A 12,232-nucleotide genomic window follows, 5' to 3' on the forward strand; every position below is an offset into this window, starting at 1 on the left:
ACATTGAAGGAAAACTTAGGCTTAAAAATGATGAGACCAGCAGTATACTTTTTCAAACCTCTTGGTTTGAAAACCATCTTGGAACATGACTTGAAGCACATGATACATATCTGACATGCTTATCTTAGCACCTGACAGCTTCAATGCAATTGGGTCCACAGGATGGGACTCAATACAGCAATCGAGGTGAATGCCAAAGCAGGCAAACTCAGCTAGATGGAGGTAATGACAGAATGAGAAGCAACACATGAAAGACTTCTACTCAAGAGATATGCCTTTGATCTTTAAAAAAAAAAATAAATTGATTAGTCATATGTCCATCAGAATGAATTATGGACAGATCAAGAAATATTGGCTGTTTTCACTGCATTAATCATCAGACCCATCCCCTCTAAACAGTACTCTGTGTTACAAAATAATATATATTAGTATAAATAATAGTTACATGGCTTTTGTGACAGTTATAGGTTTAAAGTCAATCGTATTAATTAGCTCATTAGTTTACTTGTCTGAAAGTATTCCACCCTCATGGTTGAGTGCAGAGAATTATTTTTACTTCCTGTCTGCTTTCAATTAGCACTCTGCTCCTTTTGAAAATCCTTCTGTTATGAAGAAGTGAGTCACAGGCAAGGAGAAACAAACATGCTTATGCATACCTACCCCACCCTTTTCTTTCCTATACATAATACCTGCCTCTTAGTCCTCTACATTTTGGATTCGTGGCTGCCAATATATTTCTGCAGCACCCACAGATGGGGTACTGAGAAGATAGCACAGAAAAACACAGAAGTTACCATGGAAAAGGAAATGCAACACACCATCAGCAACTCACAGATTCCATGTGGAACAACAGAAGTGTAAATAAACAGCTATAATAAATACACATTCCATTTTATATTATCACATTGATGCCCATTTAAGTGCACACTACTAAATTTCATCATGTATGCTTTAGAAAAGCGTTGCTGTTAAAATGTCTTCAAGTCTTTTCAAACAGGATTAAAACTTTACTCCCTGCATCTAGCAAAGAAATAATAGCACCAGCAGCATGTTAACAAGCTGGTGTCTAAGCAGAAATGCACTGACTTCAGCACTTCAGAAGGTTTCAGCCATCTCATCCTTAATGCAGCAGTTGGCAAGCAACCCACAGCTTTGGTTGCTTCCATGCAGTAAATTTACATGTTACTGCCATCCTACTTTCACTAGCTGCCTTCATCTTTCCCAAAGGAAAAAAAAAAGTTCTTTATAGGATCCTGAGACAGACACTCACTTCTGTACATTAACTGCTATTTATGGCAGCATACTGGTATTTAATACAGCATTATGTACTCCACGTTCTAGGTAGGCTCTCCAGTTCGCACAGTGCCTGCTACCAGCAGCTGTGTAACGAAGGCATTCCTGCTTACATCGCATACTGCCCAGCTCCAGCAGCAGTGCATTTCAGCCCCGTGCTCAGGGCAGTCACACCACCTCCACGGCCCTACTGGCTGAAGCACTGTTAGCCCCAGCAAACCAGTTTGGAGAGCTGACGCAAACTCTGCTCAACCTGGTAGTGCCAGAACAAAGGGCAGTACGTGCCCTAATTACACCTGGTTGCGTAATTCACATCTCCCTCCAGATCAAACTAAAAACTCAGCCCTCTGTGCCTTACATGAAGGCTGAGTGTAGCTGGGGCAGGTGAGGGCAGAAGCTCTGAAGACTGTTAAAGAATTACTGCATCTTTAATTAACAACAATACCTATGGCTGAAATGGTTCTTTCCCCTCTGTCAGAGGCAATGTACAATTATTTAAGAAGCTTACTTTCCAGTATTTTATATAATATATATATATAAATACATAGTATTTATAAAAATACAGTATTATTATTTTATATATAAATATATATACCATATATTACATTTCCAGTATCTGCTTTCTCAGACAGAAAAATAAATTCTATTCCATGTTCTAATTTGGTCATTTATGTTTTCACGGTTGTTTGCATCTTCTCTCATTTATGCCTTGTTAATAAAACTCACTTAATTGTCCTTATCATGCTGCTTCCACAAAGTCTAAGACGTTATTTTGAAGTCAAGCTTCCCCAGGACAACCCATATTAGTTAGAATCCTCCTTAAGGGACTTGCAAAGTATTAGATTTTTGTTTCCACGGTGCTTTACAAGGTATTATTGTGGTATTGATCATATTTCAGGCTTCTGCTGAGCTTTGCAAACTGAACAAAATTACCTCCTCTTCTTTGACCTACGTGACAGAAACACCTTACACCATTTTTAGGTCAATGACTCAGAGTACCAACAACTTGCAAATCACAGCCTGCATTTTACTTTTGTGCAGTCAGAGAGAGATGAAATGTATGCACGGACAGTGTATGAATTCTTGGTGATATCAGGGAATTAGACAATCTCTATGCTCCAGATTGTAGCTTTACATATGACCTGTAGGAGAATTTTCAAAGAAACAAAACCAAGCCAAACAAACAACCATTCTGCTTATAGCTTCTACTTAACTAACATGCTATTTCCAAGAGGGAGGCCTAAGATAACTCTCTACTTAGCCAGACAAGTGAGAAAGTGAAATGTTGGTTTCTGGCTTTTTTTGTGTTTGTTTTTCCCCAAGCCGTGTGCAGTTCTGTATAGCATGAGACATTTCTGAAGGAACTCAAAAGTCAAACGTTGGGCTCAGAGATGCATAGGAAATCTTGAAGAGAAAGAAGCACAGCCTTTCAGTAGCTTAATTAATTAATTCACTTTAATTACAGTACAAGGGTAGACCAACAGATCATTTTGTTTTAACTTCTTCCTACAAAACTTGGTTTTAGCAAGCACTCCCTCCTTAGCCTTCATTTTAATTGCATTCAGCATTTCTTTCAACACACTGCATTACATCACTAAGGATCAATCCAGAAGATCACCATGAAGCTCCAGAATTAGCGCAATAAAGAATAAACTCATGATTAACTCACTAGTTTAACATTTTAGCTTTCTCAGAGCAAGGTCAAAATCTCCAGAACCAGCTGCGTATGGTAACTGATGGCACATTCAGAAGCCCAAGGCAAGATTTTTCCTGCTGCATAGCTGTTGGTTACGGCACAAGGTAAAGATGGAGAATAAAGACTGCACAAATAAGACAAAAAGAAATCAATGCTTAAAAGGTGTTCTATAAATGAGTTATTGATCATTCAAATAGTGGATTTTTTTTTCCCAAAAATTCTTACAATAACCACTCCAAGTACAACACAATGTACAAAAACACCCCAAGCCTCTTTTCCAGGCTGGAAATACACCAGAACTGCAGTAGGCTGCAAGTATAAAAGGGTGATGGTTCTGATTCACAGAACATTTGCAATCACTGCATAAAGCCTCCCTTTTCTATTTGAAGAGTACATTACTGCTGCTCCATCAACTTGAAGCATCTGTTCAGGACAATTATACTGAAAATCATAGAGAATTACTGAAGAACACAGATGTGAGATTCACTTCATTCATGGAGTGAAATCTACATCTGTAAATGCAGACAGGCTGCAGCATATGCTTATATGCCAGCCTTGTTCCATTGCTACATTGTCAAGTAAGCAAGAGGCACTAAAATGTAGGCCATTGTCTCCTTTACAGAAGTCAACCATCAATATACTCAATACATTTTCACTGCCTAGGCTATTACAGATATGAGTCTCCAATTTCAGGATCTATGTTACTGTTAATTTCCTCATCTCTTACTTCTGTAAAAAAAGTATATACAACTACCAGTGCTTCAGAGCCCTGTTTTACACTCTCAAGGCATCAGTTTAGTCCAGGTGAGATGAGCAATCATTAACAATTAACGCTGGTAGTACAAATGCAGTGGACTAAAGCCAGTACTCCCATGTAGCAAATAAATGGGGATCTAAAAATTGCAATACTTCAACACAAAATTGATCAAGACACAACTGTGTGGACCTGTCTCATACTAAGTATTCTATTAAGAGGTGAAATATACTGGTTTTGCACAATCTCAATTACAAAGAAAGATCTTAGAGCAAGACATAATGGGGTCAAACCAATACAGCCAACATTTATCACACTGCAGCCAAAAGGTTTCTTTTCCCATGCAGTTCGTAGGTCACCTTACATTCCTTCAAATATTAACACTGAGTATTTTCTGAATGTGGGAACAGCAGTTCTGTTAGCAGTGCTAACACACTGTGCTAACCACAACAAATTCCAGGTTGATCCTTTGCCTGTAAGATAGATGACAGAAGTTCAAATGCTAAATTATCTCCAGATTCAAATGACTGATTTCCTCATTCTGGTCTGCTTAGACACATCCTAAATTCCTTTCCACTCACTTGACTAACTCCACCCATCTATCAAGGAAGTAAAAGTATTTTTCTCCATAAGCAAGCATAATTCACAGGGTGGGGTGCATAGAGCAAAACTGCTTTTCTATTTAGTTTTGTATTGGTTAAACACGTGGATCTAAAAGCTATTTGCTCACTGAATGACTTGGAAACAAAACCGGTGCTTTAATTTGTGAGATCTCAGCAGACCAGTTCTGAAATGATTCTAGCCAGCCATGGCAGGCACACGCTGTGAAATTCAGTGTGGCAGAGGAAGAGCAGCCTACCAGCAGGGCCTGGGGCAGGAGGGAACAGGGAACGTGCCCTTCTGCTGACCGACAGCTCCGTCCTGTTCCCACCTTGAGGGTTTGTTGACTGCACTGCCAGGACAACCCTGCTGCCCGCTCATACCTGTTGTCAAGCAAAATAAACTGTAACAGTAAAAGCAGCTTCGTGCCAGCATAACTGAGCCTGGTTATAAACAGACAACCTTTTCTGGATGTAGCTGAAGTGCTCTGAAGTATGAATCGCTTTGCTGCTTGCCATGCCCTGATAGCTTGAGAGCTCTCAAATTCACTGCAGGCCTTGTACTCAGCTTTTGTTTGCACGATCTCAGCTGGCTTTGCCTGAAATGGGCACAGGGCTGTGTGGGGCTGGGAGGCCAGGGAGGAGCAAGCACAGCTGGGACAGGGCAGCACCAAGCAGCCAGACCCCAACAGCTCCAGCTGTGCTCGACACACAGCCACAAGTTATTATCATGTTCTCATCAGTATCGAAAGGTCACCTTTCTCAACAAAACAGAGCAAACATTTCCAGGCACGCTGAACCCATGAATGGTTTGGTACAGACCCTTCTTTTGACACACTGTGTCACAGCGCTTACTTTAGCAACTGAGTTCTGAATCTACACTGAACAGAATTTTCAATGATACACTGCAAGTTTTCATGCACGCACAAAGACCAAACAAAACCACCAACCACATTACAGTGTGCTTGCAGAGGAAATACCACCTCCATGTCAGGCCCATCACACAGCTCAACTGACTTAATCAGTATTAAACCCCCATGTTTGCCAGCAGCTGTAATGATCTGGAGAAGGAAAGCTCAGGACTCAAGGTGACCACTGTCAATAGCACTGCACAATAGTACCCACTGCTGCCCACAAAATCTGCTTTGAACCAAGTAAATTCAGAAATGGGATGACAAATATTTACTTTACAAGGATATATATTTTTTTCATTTACATTAGGAAACACTCATTGTTAACAGAAATGCTATTAAAGAGCCTTATAGAGCCTTAACAATACTTTGTAATTGCTCAGGTTTAGAATAATCTAAGTGGAACTTAGAAGCATTTTATGTCAATAGTTCAGGCTATTTATTTATTATCAAAAACTTTCAAGTCATATTGTTGCATTTCCATATTAAAAAAAAAAAAAAAGTTGACAGAAGATGGCTAAAAGTTTAAGTTCAGGATCTCAAATCACAACCCAAGCTCTCCAGATTAAAACAAAACTTCACAGTCACCATTTAAAGCCTGTGGATATAAAGAAAAGCCCAAGGACACCAGCAGAAGCTTGCTGTAGTTGTGCATTGCTGCCTACAGCCCCAAAGCAGTCCAAGCCATGTGTCACATCACAGCACCTCTTGTGACCGAGGTCCTCCACGCACACGGCAGCAGGTGAAGGAAGCAAGGCAGCACCCTCAGCCCAGCTGGCTGCTCCTCACCCATCACATGGCAGCAAAGGCCTGACTGCAGGAACGGCCAAACACCACAAAGCAGTTTCAGAACAGCTACTATATTCGGTTTGCCTAGTTTGGTTTGTAAATCACAAAGACTGGGCTAAACAAGAGCAGGGTTTCAGAGCTGGTTCCTAAGCCACAGCCCCACACCTCCCATGGCAGCAACAGCATTGGAACGGTGCAGGCAGGGCTTACAGCACCAGCAACTGACCTCGGGATCTCAACACTGGAATGTACATCTCACAATCAGGATTTGAGGTCATCTCAGCACTCAGCACTCTGAAATTGGGGGTCCATTTAGAGAACAATAAAAACCTGCATCACGTGTGCTTGCACAAACTGAACAAATTGCACAACAGATCCTGGAACCTGAAAAATCCCATGGGTCAGGGCAGAGCTATATGACTGTCATTAACCACTTACAGGTGTCTTTTACTTACTTTAGCTCAAAAAGGAACCACCAACACTCAAAACACTTGGAACATAAACTCTGGAAAAAAGACAGAAGTTACATGGAAAATTATATTTCACACAAGACCGTGATAGGATAACAACATCAAGTGACAGCTCATACCAGGAGTGGTGCTTTTATTCTAGGGCTGTGCTCTCATCCCTAACTTTGCACAAAAGGTGCTTAAGACTGGGCTTTTCTGTTATTATTATTTGAACTGGAACCAACAAGAACAGAATCACCATCACGGAGGCAGGTTACCCTTGCTAACCCAACCGCCCTCCCACTCCTCTCGCAGAGCTGCTGACACACTACTGACCTCACACACTACTTTTAGAAGCAATTTAAATCCAGTTCGAGAGTTGTGAATTTAACACTCCCCAATAATAATCACATCCTGTAACTGTAAAAAGTAGTAAAACTCCCCATCATAGAAGAATGAGTTCTGAATGCTCTTTTTTACACTGTAACACCTCAGACATCAAAATTCTGTAATAAGCATTCATGTAGAAGACTGCTGTTGAAGGATGTGATCTGACACAATCCCAGGCACCATGCACAATATCATTACTTTTACTGAATACAAATTTCTCTGGTGAGCAGACAACGCAGAATAAATGGTTTAAAAGGGCAGAAGTTATTCAGCAACACCTCCCCATCCAGACCACACAAGTGATCCAGAGATGCACGCGCTGGCCAAAGGAACAAGATGACAAGATGCTCCAGAAAAAAGCCTTTTTTAACCCAAAATGTGAGAACAGCATGTAAAAATAGGTCTCTCTCCATCAATGTCACTAGTTTTGATGCAAAAGGCTATTTTTAAAAAAGATGAGATCTGGAGGAAGAGTTCTAATCGAGAAGTAATTTGGTTTATATATAGCTGACTGACTCGCTACAGTAAGACATCTGTCACCATAGTTACTAATTACTAGTCTTTAAAATACCTCTTTTTACTTAACTTTTTGTCCTTAGGTTTCACAAGAATTCCCAAAAATCAGCCTTCTGCTACAAATGCTGGACAGCTTCAAGACAACAAGAAAAAAATTCAATTAATTATCTTCACATCTGAATCTTAAAGTCTGTCACCTCACATACATCGTGCCTTGAAACCTCCTCTTGTAAGATAATCACAGAATAGATGAAGAACACTGACAGCCTCAGAAAAAGGGATGCAATTCCAGTCTGAAAACAGACAAAGCAGAAATGTTCCTGCCAAACACTCCCCAACTCACTGCTCATTTTAATGTCATTTTCAAGAGAGGAAAAAATAAATAAATTTCCATCTGCATTCCACCCTAAAGATGCTGAGATATTTAACGCATCTTGCTGCTTTAAGTGCTACTTTAAAATAAATGAACAATAAAGTGCAATTCTCTGAAAAATTATTCACAGCATCCTGAGATGTTCAAGTTGACTCATTAGAATACAAAAACAACAAAGAGACTTATTTTGTATTATTGCTGTCACGGATGACAGTATCCTATACAACATACAGATACTTGGAAGAAGCCTCTATAGCTCTGCATTACCCAGCTGGTGTTAGGGACTTGAACTAATGGATTAAAGCAGGCTTTCCAGAGGATACTGTACTTGTTGCCATGTAACTTGTTCTGCTCTACTTCATTAAGAAAGTTCATTCTCTTATTACACAAGTCATGGCGTTGGCTATGTATCATTGGCACTGATTACTCTGTGTAATTTACATCAACTTCTATCACCATGGCACACAGACTTACCCTGGGGAAAACACACCAGCAATGCGCCTTTCTGACATGCTACAGTGCTCTCTATGTTAATCAATTATGGAAATACAGTGCAACTCAATAGGACTTTATAATAAAGAAAAAAAAGACTCAATAGGCCACTACCCAAAAATTCAGACTTCTTTAGGATGGCCACTTAAAATAACACAAGAGCTCCAATCTGCAAAACCTTGCGGAAATATCCAATCGTGATGCCCTGGCAGGAATACTTCCCTCTAAAACCAGACTAAAGCCAAATACTGCTGTTTGCTGTAATAAATTTAATGGGAGTTTGACAACATGAAATAATTCAACTTTGAAATAATGAAAGTAAATATTATCACAAAGCGTACGCAGTCCCAAAGACTGTTTTTGTAGGAAGCATATATCCAAGTACAATAAGCCAAGAATTATTAGCTCTGCAAAGAGCAGGTTCCACAACTTATTTTCAAATGTATGTTCCTAAAAGTCTGTGGTTTCTTTTACCTCCATTTGCCAAAAGCACCCGTACTGAAATTCTGCACTGGGAAAAAAATCATGAAATTATTCAGAGAACTAAAATATTCCTAAATTCATGATCAAGAGGAAATGATTACACACTCGACAGTTACTTTCTCTGACCAACTCAATAATAAGTATGTTGGAGTACAACATGTAAAATGAAAATTAAAACCAAAATCCTGCGTTCTTATCTCGGACCACAGCAATGAGAAGCGTAACACAAAAGTGGAGGTTGGCCATGTTTGGACACGGCTTTGCTCTAAAACCAGACGTAAGGCACAAATCTTGTCTGGTCTTAAATTTGAAGAGGCTGCCATTAGTAAAGCTTTGCACTAAGAGAAAATAAACCTAAGGATCCGTAACACTTACTAAAAGAAATGCTGAATTGTTTTAGTGAGAAAACACTGGGGGACAGGCAGAATTGATAGAAAAAGTAGAAAATGAATGAAAGAAAGGTTTAAAAAATGATTTCTTCAAATACCAACAGGATCTTGCAGTGCAGACTATTAGGACAAGAAACTAAACACTAACATTAACTATTTTTCCTGCTTCCTCAAAATTCCTGAAGTAATCAGGCAATTCAATTATATTTAAAAAAATTACCAAAAATTGAGATTTTAGTTTAGAAGTTTAATTGAATTCCTATCAGCAATTATATTTTTCAGTTGCAAGCAAAATGGAAACAACAGAAACCAACAAGGTTATCTGACAGCTCACCAGATGAAGAGCCAGATGACAAAATCTCCCCTACGGAATGAGAAGAAGGCAGGAGGGCAACCCATCAAACTCAAACTCTCAGCACAGTCCCAGGCGTTTGGAGGTCGGCACAGTACTGCAAAAGCTGCCTAACTATCTTGCACACACTGAAGTTTCTCCTTTTAGTTAATCATTACATTGACTCTCCTCTGCTCCTCTCCTCTCACGTGTTCGCTTTTTAACTGTATAGAGAATAAAGGGAGTATCTGCTGCAACTACTGTAACCTTTCCCCATTTTTATTCCTTCCACGTAAGGTACTGCTGTGTTTACCTACAATCCTTAATTCCATAATACTGCTGTTTTATGGCAACAAGACCTCCCAGTGATCACACATACAGATAAGAAAAAAACCAAAACCACATCAGATCCCACAGACGCTTCCAAACACAAGCATGGTGTGGTAAGCAGTTTTCTCTGTAATACTGTATAAAAACTTGTAAAAACCCTGATGAACTTACAAAAGAAGCTGTCTCCCTTTTAGTAAGGGACAGATTCCATCTATAAAGACTGTAATGTGACTTCTGCACTGGTTACCAATGTCAGAGCAGGCCTACTTAATTCATCACTCTGTCGGCAGGAAATCCTTGCTCTTTGTAACCAACATCATCTGCTCCCAAAACATGAGAGTTTTCAAAAAGAAACTGTTTGGCTGTAGTTAGCTATAGTTAAAATGACTGTACTGAGAATCTGCTTAATGCTACGGTGATTAAATTCAACACGGCCAATAAAGATGTAGAAGCATAAGTCCTAATTCAGAAGCACAAATGACTCTGAGAATTTTAATCATGGCAAATCAGGTGTTTTTTGTAGCAAGACCAGAGCACAAATATTTCCACAGTAACTCACGATAGCATGGTGTGTCCATTGCATACATCGTGCTGAAAACAGGGGCCACCAGAGTCCTTCACTCCTGTTTTTCTCAGAACTCCTCTGCACTGGGCAAGGACCAACACTTATTTTATTTTTTTTTTTTAAGTACTAACTTAAACTTATTTTCATTCTGTTTTGAACTTCACCATTCCGTACAGAGAGCAGATGTAATTAACTGGGAGCAAAACAGTCAGAAGGGTGCGGCTCCACCCAAAGACGGAAAATTCATTTTCCAGATAGAGGAGAAATTTGACAATTGGGAGTTTATTTGTACCGCAGGCATTGCCAAGCCGTACCTCCAGCAAAGTGAGAGCGAACACAGGCTGGGAGGGAGCTGTTGTTTACGTGCAGCTCACTCTCGGGTCAAGAAATATGAAGCAAGCAGCAACTAGAAGCTGGTATTCACAAAACAAAAGGCAGATTATTCTGTGTTCCTTTGAGATCTATGAGTGGGCAATAACAGAAGTTTAACATTCTTTTAAACATGAGGAAAGACAAGCATGGAGCACATGTGTGCATATCGGGACGAGTCTTCCAGCAACACGACAGAGTAGGAGCAGGTTTTGGATAGGTGATGTTGGGGCACCCAGCCGGGCACTGCAGCACGGCCTTCTGCCTTGGAGATGGCAGAGGGAGTGCACAGATGTGACATGTGCGCTCAGCAGCACAGCAGTGACTCACCAGTTATACTGGACTTAGTCAAGGGCAAAAATCACATACATGGTACCTCGGGTTTACAGATTAAAAGGTTTGCAAACGTGGCAAAACTTTCCAAGCTAATTACTCCAGCACAGCTTCCCACACAACGCCTCTCAGTGCCTTTTCCTTCGGTATATGCCACCGCTTCCACAAAGTCAGCAGGGACATCACGCTGATAACACCGTGCCCATGACTTTCATTCTTCAGATGGAGTAAAGAAACCCAAATGCCTTTGAAAGCCTCTTGATCAACAAAAGAAGTGCTTTGCACACGTGGCAGGAGCAGAGGAGCAGGCGGGTTGCCCAGGGTGGGGAGGGCAGCCACAGCTCCCATCACATCCAGCACCCAGCCGAGCACTTCTGCACCCCACGTGCCACGTTTCTTTCTGAAGCAAAGCAAACATCTTAAAAAGAACTTCTTCCAGGCACCACTTGTTCAAGACTGTCAAAAAAATAAATAAATAAATAAATAAATGCCCTCCTCCCCCCAACCATCATAAATCTCCCAAAGGGAAATAGAAGTTTTAATTTTCATACAGCCCTCAAGTAACTTTCCAAATGGTGGATCCTTCTGAATATGAAAACCAGAGACAACTACATGCAGCTCATACTATACAATGGTCAGAACACAATGTAATATTGCTCAACCAGCATCGTAATCATTTTGCTATCTAAACCTGAGTTGTAACCACTAGAGGGCAATTATATACACTCAGATTCTATTTTAGTAAAGTGAACCAATTCTTTGAAAAAAGTACCTATCAGAAGATAAGTAATCTTCTGGTTTATTTTCTGAAAGTATTTTTCATAATGAAGATGGCATTAACTGCAGAACATACACTGTGGTTTGTCTATACTGTGAATTCCATCTTTATAGTCTAGAGCCCTCACCCATGAGCTGCAACACTCACAATACTTCTCAGACTTGAAAAATAGGTTTCTCAGCTTCAATGTTCCTGCTACTGAAATTACATAAGCTACTGCAATTCTATCCAGAATAAGTAAGCATGTGTAAAAATCAGTGCTGTCAAAGCCTCTCAGATTAAACATAGGAAGTGAACTTCCTATCAATTGTGAAAACACATCTAGCCAGAAGAAAGCCGTATGCTCCAAAGGAGCCAGAATTGCCATGTGGATTTTTTCCACGTCTAATCAG

The 12,232-nt window shown here is 40.2% G+C and overlaps 1 protein-coding gene across 24 annotated transcripts in view; it reads right to left on the bottom strand.

Moving 5' to 3' along the window:
* LOC122184940 (sarcolemma associated protein) overlaps nt 1-12,232 on the bottom strand; it is a 74,686-nt gene that overhangs the window by 47,141 nt on the left and 15,313 nt on the right. Inside the window, exon 1 of one of the 24 annotated variants that reach the window (XM_042880348.1) lies at nt 9,469-9,570. The exons of the other annotated variants lie outside the window; for them this stretch is intronic. The gene's annotated coding sequence lies outside the window, so the exon portion shown is untranslated. Of the gene's footprint in view, nt 1-9,468; nt 9,571-12,232 lie in introns of those variants that run through there. 24 annotated transcript variants of the gene reach the window in all.

Source organism: Lagopus leucura, unplaced genomic scaffold, assembly GCF_019238085.1.
Source record: "Lagopus leucura isolate 7727_CA_CO unplaced genomic scaffold, USGS_WTPT01 Super-Scaffold_100026, whole genome shotgun sequence".
Taxonomy (NCBI): Eukaryota; Metazoa; Chordata; class Aves; order Galliformes; family Phasianidae; genus Lagopus; species Lagopus leucura.